This window comes from Bicyclus anynana, chromosome Z (assembly GCF_947172395.1).
Source record: "Bicyclus anynana chromosome Z, ilBicAnyn1.1, whole genome shotgun sequence".
NCBI lineage: Eukaryota > Metazoa > Arthropoda > Insecta > Lepidoptera > Nymphalidae > Bicyclus > Bicyclus anynana.
The window spans coordinates 598,661-621,191 of record NC_069110.1 but is presented as its reverse complement, the minus strand read 5'-3'; the positions used below and the strand labels follow the sequence as shown (position 1 = coordinate 621,191).

Here is a 22,531-nt window from a genome sequence, read left to right as displayed (position 1 = left end):
CACATTGAAAAAAAAAATAAACATTTATTTATACAAATAATTATATTTAAAACATTAATTTATACAAAGAATCTCGCACTGAATTTCATATTAACAAAATTTTATTCACTCGCTCTCATTGTGAGCGCATAACGTGAGCGGAGCGTAACGCAGTTTCTTGAAGTGTCACCCGGCAAACCAATTTATAAGACGTTGTCACGTCAAAAAACGTACTAGGCAAAGTTGTACATCTAGCTTAAAAACGTGTTCAATTAATAGGGATTTTAAAGATGTAAGACATTAGAATATTATTTTCAAACACTTTACCTGTCACTTGAATAACAAAAGAATTTAAAAAACAAAATGTGGCAGCAAAAATTAAGCTACAGATATAAAGTGTAGCATAAAAAGCTCAACAGTAAAGGGGCCACATTCATGCCCGCGGGACTTCGTACCACCCTAACAGTCTCTTGCGACTAATTCCGATTGAAAGCGAATGAAAATATTCGTCATATTTTTAAAAGATTTGGCAAATACAATTAAAAACAAAAAAACCAAGTGTACAAGCTACGACACAGATAAGAGACAAAGATAGTCGCTGGATGCAGTCGGCTTACAATTGTTGCATTTGGAAGTCCCTACAGAAGGCCCATGTCCTGCTGTGGACGTCTATCGGCTGAAAGGCACTCAGCGGATGATGCCGGGTTAAAACATAATATCAATTGACTTTTCTTCGGGTCACGCCCGCGTGTTTGTTTGTCGACCTGTTACAGGGAGTGTGCCACTCAATCATTCCATGCAAATATATCAGTTATATAAAGTAGGTCGTAAAAGTCAAGGATTTACATGGGCTATGTCGCCTCATATCGTTCAATATAATTTATTACAAGTTCGAGTTCCAAGGTGAAGAAAGTTGCTAGTTGCTCATTATCTGCACACCCAATTACAACCGGAAACAAAATAAAATGCCGATTAAAATAAATCTACTACTAACCAGTAATAAGACGCCAATTGAGTTTTAAATTATACAAACTGTTAAACTTCTTCTAATAGTAACTAAATATTCATCGCTTTCGTGTCTCAATAAATCGTTACTTGTAAACGGCGTCCAAATGCCGGCATACGATAATTAATTCCCGTGAGTTCAGTCCGTTCTTTACTTCCACTTCATAATTATATAATAAATTAGCAGTAATAGTTAATACCTCTTCATAAATGAATGAAGAGCCTCCTTTGTTTACGTAGTCATCGTGCGTGGGTGGCAGTCAATGGTCATTCAAAACTGCTTACTTCCAATTTTCTAATATTAATGGTAATTTTTCATTAACAATGTATATAATAATAATAATAATGTTTCTTTATTTATGGCTATAAAAGCCCATTGGTTAGTTATATTCTTAAAAAATATGTTAGTAGGTACACAAATTACATTTAAGAAAATAAAAATAAATAATAAACTTTAAAAAATTAAGAAGAAGCTATCGATCAGATTATGTGTCGGACAGTTCCCGGTTTCGAAGTAGGAACCGATTCTTACTCTGTAGACTGAGGACAGATTGTGAACCGAGAATGCGGTCACACCGGACGAAAGCTGCCGCACAGCTGCGACACTGCGACACTGTGAGCCTGCGTTAGTTAAACATACCTCATTTTGTGTGACTTAAGGTCTGTCAGCCAACTTCTACATGCTTCTACCATAGATAAGAACGGTAGCCTACATTTAGTTTGGACCGTGGTGGCTTTGGAAGGTAGCAGGTTTTAAGCGTTCAGATCCTCATCGTCCAAGTATATGTAATTTATTAATATTTTCTACGCGATATCATGTCTCCAGTTAACAGACCTTAAGCTTCCTAGCCTTTGTCGAAAATTCCTCGAAATCTTTGCTGAGATTTCTTAAAGTTCTCTTTAAAAAATATATTTGGTTTTTAAGGTTCAGTGACAGTACACAAGAACATGTTTTCTAATTTTTTGCCGGAAAATATTGAAAAATACGCTTTACTATTGGACGGCTAAAGATCTGGACCCTTGAAATATGCTAGGTTCCAAAGGCTTCACGATCAAGACTCTTGGCAAGATTGGCTACTGTACTTCCTATGGTAGAGCATGAGGAGATGAAATTTTTAGCCTCCATAAAATAAAATAGGTCAGGCCATCGCAGACTCTCGGACCATAATGTTAAAAGTTAAAATTCAAGATTCATTTATTTCAATTAGGCTAAGTTTACAAGCACTTTCGTAACGTCAGGTAATAATATTATTACATAATGGTGATAATTTAGTCGAAAATTTGAAATTAAAGTTAAGTGGGTTCCAAATGCGCCTTGGCCCGAGAAGAGCGCACAACAAACTCAGCCAGAGTTTATTTATATTGTTTACTAGCACACGCCGTGCGGTTTCACCAGCGTGGTATTCCCGTCCCCGTAGGAATACGGGGATAAAATATAGCCTATAGCCTTCCTCGACAAATGGGCTATCTAATACTGAAAGAATTTTTCAAATCGGACCTGTAGTTCCTGAGATTAGCGTGTTCAAACAAACAAACTCTTGAGCTTTATAATATTAGTATAGATCACCATTTTACAAATGTATCTAGAACTATGAACACAATCGTATAGTGAAATTTAATACCACGCCTATTTATCGTTTGCTAACGGACCCGCACAAGCTTCGATTTGACTTATGTGCACTTCTTCCCTACCTTACCCTACCCTGCACACACTCTACCCTTATCTAGCCCTACCCTACCCTATCCCTACACAACCATACTCCTACCTTACCCTGCCCGTACCCAACCCTACCCCAACCCTACACTTCAACCCTACTCCTACACTATAAAACCCCTATCCTATCCTCTCCTCCTTTAAGTATTATTACGAATCGTTTGTATGGGAGTATAGAAAAGTGTTGTTTTAGACCAATTACAAAACAAATAACAAGTTACAAATGATGCATAAGTAAATTTAGGCAAGCAGGCAGATATATATTTTGAAGAAAAAAATTTTACCTTCCACTCTTAAATTTTTTTTCTTGTATTGAAAATTCAGCACCTCCCATACATATTACAGCAGCTACAGCATTGAAAAAACTGATTCAAGATAGAAATTTTAAAAATCCAAAAAAAAAAACATATACCTTGGTCATCCTAGAGATTATTTCAAAACTATTCAAATAAGTTTTATATAATTAGTTGGTGTATCTGCCATTTGCGTTTTATCCATTAATTACGGGAGACCTTGTATAGATACTTATAATCTTTAGAATTTTAACAAAAAAAATTCTATAAGCTAGTATTTAATAAAAACTTAAAATAATTTCTATTTTTTGTAGGCTAATGACAGCAAGTTTGTCATATACGAAATTGCAATTTTATGTAAAAAAATATCATTCGATCCCCACTGACAACCCTTCCTTGATATCATACAGTAGGTAGATGACATTTCTCAGTTGATTAGGTGTTTATTTTAATAGGTTGTCAATAAAGACCAAACTAGTGAATAGGCCAGCCAGCCTATTGGACTATAACAACATGTCAACTAACATACGTGAACAATCAAATCAAATCAAATCAAAAATCATTACAATTGATAACAATTACTGTTTACATTTCTTATAGTTTTACTTCCTGTGTGAAGGTGGAAGCTGATCCAACGGCCTCCAAGCATCTTTACGATTTTATTTCTATTTCTGACGTTGATATAATTAAAATCACACCGTCTATTATTTTAGTTCTTTTAATCAAATTCAGTGAATCTAATCAGAAGAGTTACAGATTTGTCCATCGGCTCGTTCGAGAGCCACTCGCGGGCTCCAGCGCCGCTTGCGACCACCAGCAGCGCCGCCGGCCCACCCCTCCGAGACACACGAGACGTGAAAGCGCGATTCACCTTCGCTAGGCGAGGACAACGGTGCACGTCCACCGCAGGTAGGTAGTGGAATCAATAGAGCATATTTATAACTCCTTTATATTTAACTTCTTTTAAACTCCTCAAAAACAGCTCTGATTTTGTTGATTTTTTTTTATATTGTTTGAAATCAGAAACCTTTTGAAGTGGGGACGGAATGATTTATATTATTTAAACAATATATATGCTATTTATATAATAAATAATTAAAAAACAAAACACTACCGACTTCAAAAACACAAACTTATGCAGGAAACTAATAAGCAGAAGAAAACATTATAATATTTTCTATCTAGTGATTACTTTGAAGCCGGTGCCAAATTTATATGGGACCTACTTCGAAATATACCATTTACAATCTATAAAGAATTATCGAAATCGGACCACTTCGTAACAAGTTACGCATAGTTTTATAATACAACTAGCGGACCCGGTCAAGCTTCGTTTTGACATAAGTGCACTTCTCTATCCCTACTCTACCCTTCTATACCCTACCCTACCCCTACCCTACCCTACCCATACCCTACCCCTACCCCTACCCTACCCTACCCCTACCCTACCCTACCCCTACCCTACCCCTACCCTACCCTACCCCTACCCTACCCAACCCCTACCCTACCCTACCCCTACCCCAAAACCACGACGTTGTTTTCTTATGATTAGTACCTCGATACAATCAACCAAACCAATTTTAAAATACTACTTTAACTTTTACTTGCATACATCATAACAAACCTAGATGTAAAGTTCTTATTTTATTCTAACTGAAAAGCATATCCTCTTACATGAAATAAGTATTTTTCAAATCGGTTAAGGCGTCTTCGAGTAATCGGTGAACATACATAAAGAAAAGAAAAAGATTCCGACGAATTAATAACCTCCTCCTTTTTTTGAAGTCGGTTAAAAAATAGAATACATAAAATAAGTTCACATGTGGAAAGTATAAACCCATTACTTTAACGAAAAGAAAAAATAAATAAAATTATACGCACACAAGACAAATGTAGGCAAATAAAATTACTGCCACATTTATTTACAGACACAAGTTACTCGCAACAGGGGGAATCCAAACCGCACTTCATAGACTTCATATAATTAGAGATTCATATAAAAGTATTTAACTTTAAGAGTTTTTGCTTGAAATTTCTAATGACATTACTTTTACAGTAACTTTACCGTGTGATTCCTTTTTATTTTTATCAAGTAAAACTAGTGACGATAGTTAATGTTGGACTCACATACGATATCCTTGAGCTAAAGTGAGTTTATCGGAGCAGCATCTACGATAGTTTGAAATGTGTATGCCCTTTATCCTGAAGGATTGACATATGAATAAAATCAATGATAAGAATTAAACCGTTTACGTTTTATGAGGTTTGCTACTTTTTATAAAATTAGTTAGTTAGTTAGTTGTTCGTTTTACTCCTAGGTTCCTTAGAGAGCCACGGCTACAATGAACGGACGCTGTCTATCATCAGCGATATGGACAGCGCATTGCCAAAAAGAGATCAGAGGGACATGAAAGCGCGATTTGGCTTCTATCGCAGACAGCAGAGCCGCATACCCAATTCAGGTTAGTATTCTGAACTTCAACGATGTCTTTGAATATAAAAATCGCCGCAATAATGATGGACTAAGAGCATGTGCATCGTAGCACAGAGGTCCCAACATGCGAGAGCATTTTCGAAAAAAAACCACACATAATCATCGAACCCCCTTCAACTCATGTTTCTACCATATGTCCGAGTACCTTAACATGATAAGCGACTATGGAGTTTAACCATAGCTTTAGAAGGTAGCAGGTTAAAAGGTTCAGACCCTCAATTTTTCAGTAAATAACCTTTTTTAGGGTTCTGTAGTCCACAAGGAAACTTTATAGTTTCGCCATGTCCGTCCGTCTGTCCGTCCGTCCGCGGTTTAGCGCAGGGACTATTACTACTACAAAGCTGTAAATTAGCATGAGCATGTACATTAAAAATGTAAACAAAATCGTCAAATGAATTTTTTTTAGGGTTGGATAGATCTTTGTAAGATATGAGGGGTCTTTCATCAATATTTTTCGATTTAGGGATCCGTTTGTTAAATATTAAGTTTTTAAGAGCTAATTTTTGTTAGAGTCAAGTGCCTCCACCCTTTACGATACCTACTAGCTAAACGGTTGTCTACAGATACTTGAAAAAATTCACGAGAGTAGGATATATAATGAAATTACAAGGAAAACTATAACTGCTAAGTAGTAATTGCTATTTAAAGACTAATAGCCGACCAATTTAAAAAACGTAATTGGAAATCGAAAATGGCATACTAATTTCGTTGTTAATCAGATAGATAAAGTTGTCAGTAAGATAACTCAGTGTCTGTTAAAACTAGATAACTGAATTTTTTTGAGTATCTAAATTAATTACGTTTACAAAGTGATAAAAAGTAAATTAAAAAAAAAATTGGGTTTCTGGATACGGAAAACATGCAAAATGAAGATGAATTTTTTATCGTCTATCCCATGGTGTGAGATATTGTTATCAGTATGTTTGTGCATAACATAAGGGATTTAATAGCTAACTTAATCTACGGTATATTTCCAAAGTCGCCAGACACGTATATTCATGGTAGAACCCTTCGATAGAGCTGAGTTTTCGAAGATTGCCACGAAGCTAAATTTGTTTTTTTAAACTTTACTGCACAAAAGTATGTAGGTACAAAGGCGAAACATAATGCATTAAGGCATTTTCTACCTTTTCCACCTTCTTCTTGTGATGTGGACTTAAGTGATTACCAACTGGACATACCGCATATTATGCTAAGGAATAAATTAAAACATTACGCTTTGTAGTTGGAGTGTTAAAGGTCTGGATCCTTGAAATCTACTACCTTCTAAATCCACCACAGTTCAAACGAATACATAGACAGAAGACTAACATATTAAAGAAGCTGAAGCTGACAAACTTTCCATTTCCTTTCCAAATGAGAAAAGTCTAACGACTCTGTAACGTAATGCTTATATTTAGTGATATTTGTTTTTTGACAAAGTTCTATTTACAGGTTCATATGAAAGTCATTTATATAACCTGGAGGCTGAAGCGTCCACCAGCAGCGCGGACGCAACAACGGCCTCGCCGCAAGAATGTCAAGGAAGCACGATGATGCGTTGGGTCGACTACAACAGGCGCCGATGGGACACTCCCGACTCAGGTGAGTGCATCGCACAGAACTTAACTTCACTTTGTAACACCACTATAGATATTCAACTTTCGGAAGACGGTCGTAGTTTCAGTTTTACACGAACGCGCCCGTCTGTTGCACATCATTATTACAACCAAAGCCAAACCGTCTTCTGAAAATAGAATATCCGTACAATTATTTCTATGAGTTTCTTGTGATTTGTTTCAACATCTCTAGGTGTATAAATAACTTTCATATTAGATATCTCATAGCCCCAATACAAAGGGGCCATGACAAACAAGAGCACTCCTAACTCAGTTTTCCTTACTAACTGGTGAAGAATGGGAGTATTGATGATATTAAAAAAAGTCATTCAGAAATATGAAAGTCATTCATAGTATATTGAATCAGGAGCTGACCCCAACAACTCACAATCCGCCATGGCGCCAGGAGATAACAGAAACGTGAAGACGCGGTGGGGCTTCACTACCAACGGGCAGGGCCGAGGACCCGCTTCGGCCGCCAGCTTATCCGGCCCCGAAAGCGTTAGCAACATAGAAATGTCCACCTTCAACACTACTTCAAGTGCTTCATATTTGGAATAAATGACTGACAAACGCGCGTTTAAAATAAGCACCCAACGAGCGGTATAAACGCACAATGTACAAAAACATATTCCAATGTAGTTATAATAATATCTGTCCAGTTTTGTCATTCCCGAGCAGGGTAGAAGTTTGGCGTTAACTAGGCTATATTGTAGGTTTAATGATTGTAAAATACTAAAAGATTAGGATAATATAAGCTATAAATCACATTTCATATTAGACGTTTGAAAATATTCTTTGAAACATATATGTACATAGTCGCATATTTCTGTATTATCAATAAAAATCATTTAAGTGTAAACTTTTAAAACTGCACCTGGGGACAAGGTGACCACAAGTTGTGGTATTTTTGTAAATTTGTAGTTTTATGTGTTTTTTTTTCAAATTTATCAGACTAATAATATTGTAAATTTCTTTTTATTAATTTTTTCTAAAAAAAGATACAATGCGTACTTTAATTAATGACAGGTGTTTGTCTTCATGCATGCGCGTATTCGTATTTCCGCCATTATCTGGAATCGTTCTTATTAGTGACCTGTGACACGTGATTTCCATTTTCCTCCCTATTTGTGTAATACGAACTGTAGTTCGTACGTACTAATTTTATAAATGACGTCATTAGCGAGACTCATTACTAAAGTCTACGTTCTGTCAAAATATGAGACGGTTACGTATCCTGTATCGTAACTACGCTATATTAGTTGGCTTAAAAGAACCAACATAGAAACCTTAAGAAACGAAAAGGTACGTTAACAATGTAGTCTTATTGACTATTAGGAATTGATAGATGCTGTATTCTCTTTTATCAGTTACGTGTGGTCTGATATCTAACTGTTGTATTGATTGAAGTAATTCAATCATCAATTAAAAGTTAATATCAAAAATAGTTTTCAGGTAACTGAAAAAGGTATGCAGCATAGTTTGGGGGGGGACTCAATTCGTTGTAACATCAAATACAGGAAGGAGTTCACCATTGTTGGCGCGAGTTGGAGCCAACAATAGCCTCTTTCCATTAATGTAAATGGAAAGAGGCGCCATTTTGATCAGTTGAAAGTGGAAGCAGCTGAGTAGGCAAGTCAAGGCAAGAGTACATTAGGCACTATCTAGGCGAGCGCATATAATTCTTATCATTGCTTTACATTAAGCAAGCTTTACATCAAGCATGTAAGCATGATTGTAGTCGACCGATCGACCGACAAATGGCGGTATAACCATCCTTAACTGGCTGGTTTTTTTAAATGGCACAGGCCGGTGTCGGGCAGCGGCGACACCGGTGCGGAAAATTCCAGCCCTGCGAATGACTAACCCGCATGTCCAACTGTTGCTCGCGAACAATGTTGTACGAGTCGAGAATGTGCCGAGTAGTACCAAACGGTATTCATTGACGATTATACAGGTTTACGCGCCGACACAAACCGACGAGGAGGTGGAGCTATTTATTGTATGAGAATATATCAAAAGCCATACATGCCTCGCACTCCTACTTCAATATTGTGATGGGAGATTTAAATGCAAAGCGAAGAAACGGTTCAGAGTTGAGAGTGGAGCAATTTGGTTACGTTCTACAAAAACGAGATAGATTTCATCTTGTCACGAAACGGCATATATGCAACGAAGTCTCTGTGATCAACAGGGTCAAAACCGGTAGTGATCACCGAATGGTAAGAGGCACGTTGAATATCAACTTAGAGCTGGATCGGTACAAAGTGGTGAAATCTACGCTCCGACCTACTCGTGCCCAAATCCAAAACCCCGAGAGCTTTCAACTGAAATTACAGAACTTCTTCGATTGCCTAGCAGATTGCGTTAATGTGGACCATCTAAACAAGACGCTTGTGGAAACTGTCCATACGGTCAGGTCTAAGTTTTTAAAAACCCACAGTACAAAAAGAACTAACAAGTTCTCGGACCATACACTAAACCTCATGGAGGAGCTTGACTGAGGAGGACAAGAAATGAGCTTGAGTCTTCAACAGGCGCGTTAAAATACCATCACATAAATAGACAGATGTCTAAATCACAGACACGTGACTTGTAACTCTTTAATACCGAGCGTATCAAGGATACAATCGAGAATAATCGAGCCTCGAAAGTCGAAAGAAAGACAACGCCTGTTGTCAATTTAGACAAGGATCCTAGAGCCAAATTGACCCGACACTATACCGAAGATATCCCGGACGTCAGATTTGACGACTTCCAGCCTCCCAAACAAGCCGGTTTCCGAGCAGGCTTTAGTACCATAGACCACATCTATACGCTGCGGCAGGTTATACAGAATACCGAAGAGTATAACCTGCCACTTTGCTTAGCATTTGTGGACTTTGAGAAAGTCTTCGATTCGGTGGAAACTTGGGCTGTGCATTCGACTACAGGTACATCCACGCGTTGAAGTGTTTGTATGAAAGCGCCACTAACAAATATGTCAGTCCGTATAAAGGATCAGACTACGGGGCAAATCCAATTGCAGCGAGGAGTGCGGCAGGGAGACGTAATCACCCCGAAGCTATTTACCGCTGCATTGGAAGATGTCTTTAAGCTTCTGGACTAGAACGGATTTGGCATCAATATCAATAGTGAGTACATCACTCAACTACGGTTTGCCGAAGATGTAGTCATTATGGCAGAGACTCTGGATGACCTTAGTACCAGGCTCAACTATCTCAGCAGAGTTTCTCAACGTGTGGGCCTAAAAATGAACATGAGCAGGACGTGTATCATGACTTTTGCTCATGTACCGCTCCACCCAGTTATTGTTGAGGACTCTGCGCTCGACATTGTAGACGAATATACCTCGACTCGACAGTAGGTGGACCGAGGATATCAAGCGGGTTGCAGAGAGTCGCTGAATGCTGGCAGCTTGAGACCGTTGTGCTTGGAGGTCCATGCAAGAGGCCTATGTCCAGCAGTGTACGTCTATCGTCTGAGTAAGGTAAGATAATCATATGACACGAGCGCGTCGCGCACGACCGCATCGTCAAGGTTAATGTTGCATTCGGCATAAGGTCCGACGGTTGACGTTCCGTTACACAATTTGCAGGGTACACAGGTTTACAGTGTGAAGAGCTTACTTCATAGGATCATTTCTATAGTAAACTTCACTAATAGGACTCACATCATATGTGAGACCTATCCCGTCATGTTAAGAGATATGGCGCGGTGCTCTGAGCGTGAGACGGACGGTGACCTCTAAGGTCATCAGTTTTCGATGATCGTTCACTTGACCCCGCGGGGGTCGGACGTGAGATGCTGTCGCTATCTCATTGGCTTTTAAAACCTGTTGTACGCAGTGTGTACGGAACAGGTGTCGATTTTATCATAAACTATCACGTTTATGAATTATGAGCCGCAGAAAGCTCTTATGATTAGATAATAAGTACACATTTTATAAAGGAGAGCGACCATTTTTGGCCCAGTACTCGTATGTTAAAGAAAAAAATAAATGATGAAAAGTGGAATGTCCTTCATTTTAAATTCAAATTGATTTCACAATAAACCGAAATTACCACAAATAATTTAGAATTTAAGTTAATGTTGATCTATCATTCATTTTATAATGCAGTTACTTGAATATGCAATTGTCAATAAAACTGAAATCAAAACAGTCTAAAACTTATATTTTATTTAATAATTGACACTAATCTGGACATTGAAATGGTTCATTCATCAAATCTGAGCCCAAAAATGTATGACAAGTGGTCGCCCTCCTTTAATAAATCATCAAGTAGCATTAGGTAGCCTTGTTTGCAACCGGATTTAACGCAATATTAGAAGATAGAATATAGAAGTCTATTTATTTTCATTTAGCGTAGTTTACAAGCACTTCCGAAACGTCAACTTGTAATGAGTTAAAGAAATAATTAAAGCTTGTTAGTTCATCATCATTTCACAGGGTCATTACGAACTAAGTAGGTAGGTAGTAGAACCCATTCATATAATGCATTTTAATTCCAAGCTTTTTTATCGTTTTTGAAATCATTAGCACTATTATAAGGCATTTCGTTTAATTGAAACTTTTTGCATATATTCAACTCCGCAATTTGTGTATATTGAAGTAGTAGTAGAGCTCTTTGTGTCCGAGCTCGCCCGGGGAAGTACTACCGCCGTGCTTCACTCTGCCGCAACACAGCATTGCTATGTTTCGGCAGAAGGCACGGTAGCCGGTGTAATGTCAGGCACATGAGGCTTAACACCGACGCCTCCAGTTGACGAGTGCAGAGTAGACCACTCTAGGGTCGTCCCTAGAGCACCTGGCGATGTATTCTGTCATAGACGATGACATTCCACTTCACATTAGGTGGAACAACCACTTGCTACGTCAACTATTACTACGTCAAATGGACCCAGTTTGGACGATCGTGGGTCGTCCCATAGTTGGTCTACTTCTTCTTAGTCGCTTCACTCTTGACGGATAGGTTGTGATCATCATTTAGGGGTGATGGCAATCCTTACGATACATCACCATTCCTCTCGTAGTGTAGCTCTCCCGGCACAGCGAACCATGGCTCGGCCCAGACTTGTTACAGACAGATAAATAATTTGTATGCAAATAGCGCGTGTCTTTGTATATCTGAACTCGATTTTTTTATAATAATATAACTCGAACTTACGTACCGGATATCCCATGTACGCGTATCATTGAAACAAACCAAATAGATATTCATTAAATTAGAAACTGCCTCTTCAGTTCTGTGGTTAACCTGTTCGGCTAAATATTATGAGGTATTTTAATCCCGGATCAGTATAACAAAAAAAATTGAGGTTAGAAAAAATAAAATGTAAAGATACTTAAACGCCAAAATTACATAAATACATATAGTTCCCGCTATTTAGGATTTGATTTTCTTGTTTATTTTGCAGTAACGACAAACACGCGTACAAAAAAAAATATTACATAAACACATATATACAGTAAAAAGAATATAAGCGAAATATTGTGCATCCTACACCGAAGGTCGAACTCGATTGTCTATACATCTAAGACAATAAAACTATACAATATTAAATGTTTACTCAATCGAGCATTATTGCATTTTATATTAGAAAAGGTGAATACACGCATGTCATAAGCGTCATTATATATTGGAAAAGCTTGCTGTAAATATAGCAATGTGAAACATTCCAAGAGTGTTACACAACACAAATTTGTAAGATATTCTTTCCTTCATTAGTTTCCTATAAAACTATATAGAGTTCTTTATAGGTGTTAAATTAGGTGTATATAGAATTGCTGATAATATTGTAAACTCTGTTTCCTTGTAATATGGCGCTATCAAAAACAGAATTTGTAAAAATACCAAGTCGCGCAATTCAGTTCTTCTACCGTAAAAAGTCTATATACTACTACTTTAGTTTAATATATATAATAAACTATTATTAGAAAATAAAAATAATGTGTATATACAATGCCTGCTTGGTTATTGAAAAGGTTTCATGCACAACGAATATTAAAAGTAGCTTAAATTCCTTCGAGGAATGGATGGTATGGCCGTGCCGCTTGTTTTCTCGTCATGGTGGGGGCCATGCCGTCAGATAATGATATGAGACGAGCGCGTCGCCGGTCGCACCCTTCAGTAATATATGTACATTAGGTAGCAAAAGTTCTGATACACGCAGTTTCGCGAACTCGTGTTGTCTTAAAGTTTATAAACTATCATGTATATTAACTATGAGCCGCGGAATTCTTATGATTATACTAGCTGGCCCGGCAAACGTTGTTATGCCTTATCGGTATCGACGAATAGAGGTTAATAAAGTAAATTTAGGGTTACTTTACTTCCACCCTAACGCTACCCTATTCCTACCCTCACTTCTTCTTAGTCGCTTCACTCTTGACAGTTGATCTACTTTTTCTTAGTCGCTTCACTCTTGACAGTTGATCTACTTCTTCTTAGTCGCTTCACTCTTGATAGATTAGTTGTGGTCGTCATTTAGAGATGATGACAATCCCTACGATACGCCAACATTCCTTCCGTAGTGTATCTCTCCCGGCTAAGTGAACCATGGTTAGAAACATATAAATAATTTGTTACATAAAGGAATATATATATATATATATATATAATATAATATATTGGAAAATCTACGTCTATTTTAAAATGAATGATTAGATCTTGTATTCGAAATGGTCAGGTCACATTAATAGTTGTGGGTTTGTTTGAGTGGTCACGCAAGACCACGAGGCACTAATTAATTATTATCATTATTTATTCGAGCATAGCTGGCCGCTGCCATAATTAACATGTACTGTGACTACATTAGGCTAAGCCGACGCGACGCTAATTCGGATGCGACAGATAGTGTCACCACATTTGCACCACATTGAGGTCGTAACGCAGTCGCGAGGTACATCAGATAGTTGATTGTTCAGGCCAGATACGAGTATGTCTTAGACATTCATGCTATACGAAAGATTCTAATTTGTAAGAAATTATTAACAAAAATATAAACAATAAAACTGGTAGTAGATTGGTGTACTTGCATGCAAGTTCACTAGCTACGTATATCCGTACAAATACCAAATTCAGAGCATTTTTAAGTCTGTTATATTTAAGTCAGTAACTGCGATCTGAAGCTATAGGGTAAAAGCCGGATAGACGCCCCACTTTTCGAAAACGCTTCATATCTTAAAAATATGAACTTTGCATAAAATTATTGAGTGATATCTCGAAACATTGCTCTTTTGTCTTATAAAATAGCCTATTTTGTATGCATAATTAACAATGGTTTTTAAATAATAACTGTTTTATTTCACCTCTTGAAAAACGGATAGTGGCCAAGCGTGGAAAATGTTCCGGGGGATAGTTGCCTCATGCGGGGATAGTGAACTTGGTATGATTTTTTATGTATGATATTTGCCTTTATTTATTTGCAAAATATAAAAATCTTTATTGTAATAAAACATAATAAACAAGGTAATATAAACTCTAATACATGCAAAGAAACAGTTGCAAATACAAATGCATGCATGCAAAGTTGACTGCAACCATGATTAGTAATAAAAAAATATTCAATATAAATTAATAACCCATATAATTATAGCACGCGTCCAAGTATCGCCGTGGTTAAATTTTTGCTGATACGGACAAAACACGAGTACCTATTCGGTACTGAGGCCTTTAGGAAGTCAGTACTTAGTGTAGAAAAGCGTATGCACGACTTATGTTCCTAACATAGTGTATTAAAAACCGGGGCATGCATCCCACCTAGGCAACTATCCGCCTTTTACCCTAGCTGTATAAGTCTGCAAATAACGCGCGAAATATCTCCCTTTGAACTCGATTTCTATAATAATATAACTCGAACTTACGTAACGGATATCCCATATACGCGTATCATTGAAACAAACCAAATAGATATTTATTAAATTAGAAAATAATAGATTTATGCACATTTAATAACGTTAACTATTTATAATACGTTGCTTAAGCTAATGATCGCGTGTAGCGGAAGCCCTAAGCACGAAGTCGACGAAGTAACGAGCGTCTTGGCGTTATTTGTAGTGAAAGAGGAAATTATTGCAATTAAGTTACAAAATAATACACAGGCAGGCTAAAATACTATTTTATTAAAATATACTAAGTATACTTAAATCAAAAAATGCTTTCACAGATGTTATTTATATACACGAGTAGTTGGTATTAAGTTTGCAGACATTTGTAACTTTACATCGAGCCATATAGCTTTTAATAAATATTTAGAACAGACAAATCAAAACTATAAAATATATTTTACGAAGTGAAACTTTTCAATAGCATATAAAAAATATATTTATACATTCCAGATTGTTCTTATATAAAGTATCTTACCTAATGTTGATAAATAATATTTAGTAGTTTAATTTTTAGCCAGTCGGCAATTCCTTATATCTCTCTTTCTCTTTTATCGATGGAAGTTTCAGATGTTACTAAAACAGAGTGCTTTTATCTAATAAATATTTATAGTTGAATTTTTAACCACTCGGCATCTACCCTCGGCATGTGAGACTACGTATAGGACGTATTTATACATGGCGTCTCGGTAGCGAGAATCTGTGCTAAAGTCTGCGTCCTGTCGAAATATGTGACAGATATCTGTATCATATAAATAACTATGCTATGAGTTGGCGACTTAAAACCACGAACAGGTAAGTTTTTCAATGAAATATAATGTAACCTTAATGACTGTTACGGATTGAAAAATGCTGTATTCTCTTTTATCAGCTACGTGTGGTCTGATATCTATCTTTTGTATTGATTGATTTACCTGAAAAAGGTATACAGCAGTTTGGGGGGGACTCAATTCGTTGTAACATCAAAAAGTGAAGGAGTTCACCATTGTTGGCGAGAGTTGGTGCCAACAATCGCCTCTTTCCATAAATGTAAATGGAAAGAAGTGCCATTTTCAGCTGAAAGTGGAAGCAGCTGAGTAGGCAAGTCGAGGCAAGAGTATATTATGCACTATCTAGGCGAGCGCATCCCAACATACATATATTTGAATATGTATTGTTTCATATTATAAAATAATTTCGAATTCATATGACAATTTATGATTACGTAATTCTGTAGATTCATTTTAATAACATGTAATATTTCTGTAGGATTCTTAGATAAGACATTTCTTGCACCAGGTTTAAGTCTGTTATGTTTCTAGGCATTTATTTAATACTGTTTAAAATGCAACTAAAATACCAAAAAATATATAACCTCAAATATTGTAAGCAGAAGTCGCGTGCCCTATAATATATTGTATTGTATATGTATGTGTCAAGTTAATTATTTTTATATTTGCATTTGTTTTTATTAGTCGCACTACTTCGCTTTTTACAAGTTTTTATTAGAGTCAAATTAAAAGTATAAAATATGTTTAATAGATGTATAGAGTAAAATTTACGTTTTCTATAACTTGTAACGATGTTTGTATACATTTCAGATTTTTCCCATATAGAGTATCTAATATTAAATAAATATTAGCAGTTAAATGTTTGGCCACTTGGCAATTGTATATTAAATATCTCTTGAAACGGAGAGAATGTGTTACATTTTTCGCGTACAGAGTTATAGTACCTAACAGAACTTTAGTAATTAAAGTTTTGCCAATCGGCATTTAATCATAATATAAAATTATCGGATGATTATTAAAATTATTTGATTTGATGTACCTACATGTATGTGCGTGTGTGTGTGTGTGTGTGTGAGTATGAGCGCGCTTGCGGGATTATGGGTGTTGTATTAAGGATAAGGTACAACTGAGTATCCTCATGTGTTCTAGTTTATAGAATGTAAAAATATATTATAGCAGTAGAAAATCTAAGCAGCAGATTAAACGCTGCTATATCATGTATTGATGTAATGATGATGATTATGAAATCATTTAAGCAGAATAAATATTTACAAAAAAATATTTAATAGTTAACCTTAAACTCTATTTTTAATTTCGAAAGCTTTCTTATAGTTTTCAAAATAATTATAAGACATTTCGTTTAATTAAAACTTTTTGCATATATTCAACTACGCAATTTGTGTATATTGAAGTAGTAGTAGAGCTCTTTGTGTCCGAGCTCGCCCGGGGAAGTACTACCGCCGTGCTTCACTCTGCCGCAACACAGCATTGCTATGTTTCGGCAGAAGGCACGGTAGCCGGTGTAATGTCAGGCACATGAGGCTTAACACCGACGCCTCCAGTTGACGAGTGCAGAGTAGACCACTCTAGGGTCGTCCCTAGAGCACCTGGCGATGTATTCTGTCATAGACGATGACATTCCACTTCACATCCGTTATCCGTGTAAATATCAAATTCAGAGATTGTTTAAGTCTGTTTTAGTAACTACGATCTGAAGCTGAGCTCCTATAGCTGTATAAGTTTGCAAATAGCGCGTGTCTTTGCATCTCTCTTTGAAATCGATTTTTTATAATAATATAACTCGAACTTATACTTATCATTAAAACAAACCAAATAGATATTTATAAAATTAGAAAATAATAGATTTATGAACATTTAATAACGTTAACTATTTATGTGCTTTTTCACATAAGAGTTTATTATGGCTAGGTGTACCAAATATCAATTATACGTACAAAAAATATAAGAAAACATAATAACAGTACAAGTTAAATGTTGTTATATAATTTAAGCAGAATAAATATTTACAAAAAATATTTAGTAGGTAATACAGTTTAATATAATTTTTGGCCCGTCTGAATAAACTTAATTTTTATTTCGCATTTATAAATTTTACAAAACGTTAAACGCTACGTTGCTTAAGCTAATGATCGCATGTAGCGGAAGCCCTAAGCACGAAGTCGACGAAGTAACGAGAGTCTTGGCGCTATTTGTAGTGAAAGAGGAAATTATTGCAATTAAGTTACAAAATAATACACAGGCAGGCTAAAATACTATTTTATTAAAATATACTAAGTATACTTAAATCAAAAAATGCTTTCACAGATGTTATTTATATACACGAGTAGTTGGTATTAAGTTTACAGACATTTGTAACTTTACATCGAGCCATATAGCTTTTAATAAATATTTAGAACAGACAAATCAAAACTATAAAATATATTTTACGAAGTGAAACTTTTCAATAGCATATAAAAAATATATTTATACATTCTAGATTGTTCTTATAAAGAGTATCTTACCTAATGTTGATAAATAATATTTAGTAGTTTAATTTTTAGCCAGTCGGCAATTCATTACACCTCTCTTTCTCTTTTATCGGTTGAAGTTTCAGATGTTACTGAAACAGACTTTTAGCTAATAAATATTTATAGTTAAATTTTTAACCACTCGGCATCTACCCTCGGCATGTGGGACTAGGTATAGGACGTATTTATACATGGCGTCTCGGTAGCGAGAATCTGTGCTAAAGTCTGCGTCCTGTCGAAGTATGTGACAGATATCTGTATCATATAAATAACTATGCTATGAGTTGGCGGCTTAAAACCACGAACAGGTAATTGAAATATAATGACGCCTTCATGTTACGGATTGATAAATGCTGTATTCTCTTTTATCAGCTACGTGTGGTCTGATATCTATCTTTTGTATTGATTGATTTACCTGAAAAAGGTATACAGCAGTTTGGGGGCGGGGGGTTCACCATTCTTGGCGAGAGTTGGAGCCAACAATCAGTTCCATAAATGTATTGTATTGCATATATATGTGTAAAGTTAATTATTTTTATATTTGCATTTGTTTTTATAGTATTGGTTGTTAATTTGCTCAGATTTGTTAAGTTGTATATAAGTTAACTATTTATAATACTTGCGCTTCTCCACATAAGGGTTTATTGTAGTGTATCTCATACACACCACATACCAAAAAAAAATACAGCAGCTTATAATCCCCTAAGGGGATTATAAGCTGCTATATTATTTAAGCATACATAGTAAACATAGTGATTTACTATAGGTAAATTGTCGGCAAGTCTGCAACGTCATGTCTCACTATTTCGCTTTTTACAAGTTTTTATTAGAGTCAAATTAAAAGTATAAAATATGTTTAATAGATTTATAGAGTAAAATTTACGTTTTCTATAGCTTGTAACGATTTTTTACATTTCAAATTTTTCCCATATAGAGTATCTAATAGTAAATAAATATTAGCAGTTAAATGTTTAGCCACTTGGCAATTGTACATTAAATATCTGTTGACGGAGGGAGTGTGTTAGATTTTTCTCATACAGAGTCATAGTACCTGAAAGAACGTTAGTAATTAAAGTTTTGCCAATCGGCATTTAATCATAATTAAATCTCTTTTGTCGGCGAGACGACGTACAATTTAAGAGTGTATAAGAACATTTTAAAATATAAAATTATCGGACGATTATTAAAATTATTATAATTTTAAAGTAGTTAGTTGTAAGGATGTCTTTTTTGTGATTTGATGTACCTACGTGTATGTACAAATAAACAATAAAAAGAATACAAAGAATCATATCGCTTTATAGGGTAGATACGACTGAGGGTCTGACCCATTCCTACAATGGGTCCAGGTCGCGGTCAGCGCGGGCTGAAATGCTTTCAATTTTAACTGAATGCCGAATATCTGTTCATTATTAGCCGATGGAAGGACTTCTGAACGTACAAGAATATTTTGACCAACTTGTTAGCGCGCTATCTTAATTAATTACTTGAATCATCAAATATTTTTAATAATTGACATGGTGTTATGTTTCTACATTTATCGCAAGAATGTAAAAAAAGCAATTGTATTGTGAGGATACACTCACTCTGGAGCCCTGGACACCGGTTGCTTGGGCACTCAATTTTGGCATAATAATTTTGAGTATTTATTACCCGCGTAGTTCTCGTTCTTGTGGGAGCACGGAGATAAAATCTGATGATGGAAAGAATACAATAAGTAACTTTAAAATCTATTCTTTTTTTATATTTTCTTTAACTGGCATCTCCTCGAAGTCAAACAATGTGTTGTCCAGAATATTATGAATTAAATATAATTAGATGTTCAGAAACAACACAAGCACATTATATGAATGTGTTGATCTCGAAATAATTTACATATAACCAACAAGCGAAAAACGGAAAATTATTATTTCGAAAGTATTTTCCAAAATACGTTTAGATTAAATATATTCGAAAGTTATCATGAATAATTATCGTGAGAATTTAGTAACGCTTTATTTATAAATGGATCGGCAGAAAATGTAATTAATTTTATAAATTACAGTTTTCATTTCATTAATACACGGGTATTGAAATTTAAAACAGTAATGATACCTTTTCGATGTGTCACTACTGCGACAAATGTGCGTTGAATTTGTGTATGTGACCGCTTCAATTTCCGGCTGGCACGTACAAAGCGCGAGCTAGTAATTACAGGAGTGAGACTTAACATCTTTGTACCTCCGCCGTGAACGTTTCCGTAAACGTATGTTACGTAATACACAGTATAACGTTAGTAGTTACGTAGTCGTAATGGAAATTTGTAAATCGCATTGATTTAGGGATTTCCATTTCTAACGCAAACTACCAAATATTTCCTGGAACCGTCCCGCTCGAGAGTCTGGATACAGGGCCTCCGCGTATGGCCCGAGGAATGTGCGGTGGCGGAACGATCCGGTGATGCAACGCTTTGCATTAAAAAGTGTAGACACTGACGCTGACCAGCCTGCGCTGTCCCCGGTCTCATTGACGGCCCTCAGGACGTACAACAATAGCATTGTAATCTCGTGACGTGAATTAAAATAACGTTACGAGAAGCACCTTCTGTACAAATTAACATTTGGTAATATTATAAACAATGTAATCAAACCGGTAGTTGTTGAGATATTATACTCATAGATTATAAAAATAAATAATAAAATTAGATTTAAAAACGTAGTAAATTACATTCATAGTTGTGAATGTAAAGGTAAAGCAAAGATTCTAAATTAACAATAAGTAATACTCGCTGGAGTGGAAATGATACTCTAGATATATGTATACTGAATAGGTATAATGTAGGATTATTTCTAAATATAGTGAACACTCGATCGTCCGACCTTGAATTATATAAATGGACTTGCAATTACCCTTTTTCCTGATCAGATATAAAAAGATCCGCTAGGAGCAGCACCAGTGAAGTTTACATAATAAACTCTGAATTATCTATTAACAAGAATTCTATAAACAATTAATATTAGAATAAATAAATATTGTGATGAAGAAAATAGTCATTATATGCACAATGCATTATCTAGCTGTATGTCTGCCAGTCGATACATGCAGGATGGCGTAAAATTGACCTTTTATTTTTTATTTTTAAGAACAAAATTTATGATTGAACCAATCGTTACGTGTTTGCGTTTGCTAGGATAACTAACAGATTAAATATTATCTGGTTTTGCTTTTACTGCATTATTTTAATTTTTGTTGTGCATCATAACATACCGGTCAGTGTGTTCCTCAAGTATATAAAGTAAAGCAGCAATGACTCGGGGCATTAATTATTTGGCTTCTATTTTTACCTGCAGCAATATTGCACTTACTTTGCAATGCTTTCGAGTTTCTACAATTCGAAAGCTATTAGTAGTAGCTTTCAAATCTATAGTATTAATGGAACCGCCAGTAACTATATTTTTATAACATTTGGTATGTCATAATGTATAATTACTTGTATAATTATTAATTAGAGTACGACGGATAGCTAGGGATGGATAAGCCGAGTTTGTAGCAGTAAAAGTGCTAAATGTTGAGCTTGGTAGAGTTGGGTAAAGTAATTTCACGCGTTGCCGTTTATCCGCTAGAAACTTACCACCATCAATTTCAGTGAATACATTTTAATAATTATCGTTTTAAATGCAATCTACAATTTTTAAATAATGCAAAAAAATCAACATACTATATTAAAATAATGAATTACGAAATAAAAACTGATTGATTAATTTATTAAAAACAAAAATTCTTGATGACAATAATTTATCATCACACAATAAGTCAAATAATAACATCTGTATTTTGGTTTCAATTCGGTGACCACTTTGGTGTCCGTGCAATTAAGGACAAAGTTATCAAGACGAGAAATTAACGGAAACAAATTATGAAAGATCTCTAGATTATGTCAAGCATGCTATCGTTCTTACGCAACAACTTCGGGAGGGATGCGTTAATGCATTTCCCAACGTAAAAAAATGAGGAATCCCTCAGGCGTATTATGTCCGGGTGTGCTCATTTTGCCAACGGCGAATATTTGCAAAGACATAATCTAGCAGCCCGGATAATCCAACACTTGCGTTTCAGTATTGTCTTATTAATTTTAAAATGCCTTACTAGCGTCCGTTCTTGAAAATAGCAGTGCATTGCTCTATTGGGAACGAACGATTATTATTGTCACTGATAGATATACTGTAGCCAACAGACCTGATATACACCTTGCTCACGGTAAGCACTCCTCGGCATATGCGAAG

The 22,531-nt window shown here is 35.7% G+C and overlaps 1 protein-coding gene and 1 non-coding gene across 3 annotated transcripts in view; one reads left to right on the top strand and one right to left on the bottom strand.

Annotated features, from left to right (window-relative positions):
• The window catches only part of LOC112049258 (protein furry), a 162,128-nt gene that overhangs the window by 85,453 nt on the left and 54,144 nt on the right, over positions 1-22,531 (bottom strand). The window lies entirely within an intron of this gene.
• Positions 10,703-10,909, top strand: LOC112049263 (small nucleolar RNA U3). Its single transcript, XR_002887075.1, has one exon. It is a non-coding gene; the product is annotated as a small nucleolar RNA U3 (small nucleolar RNA).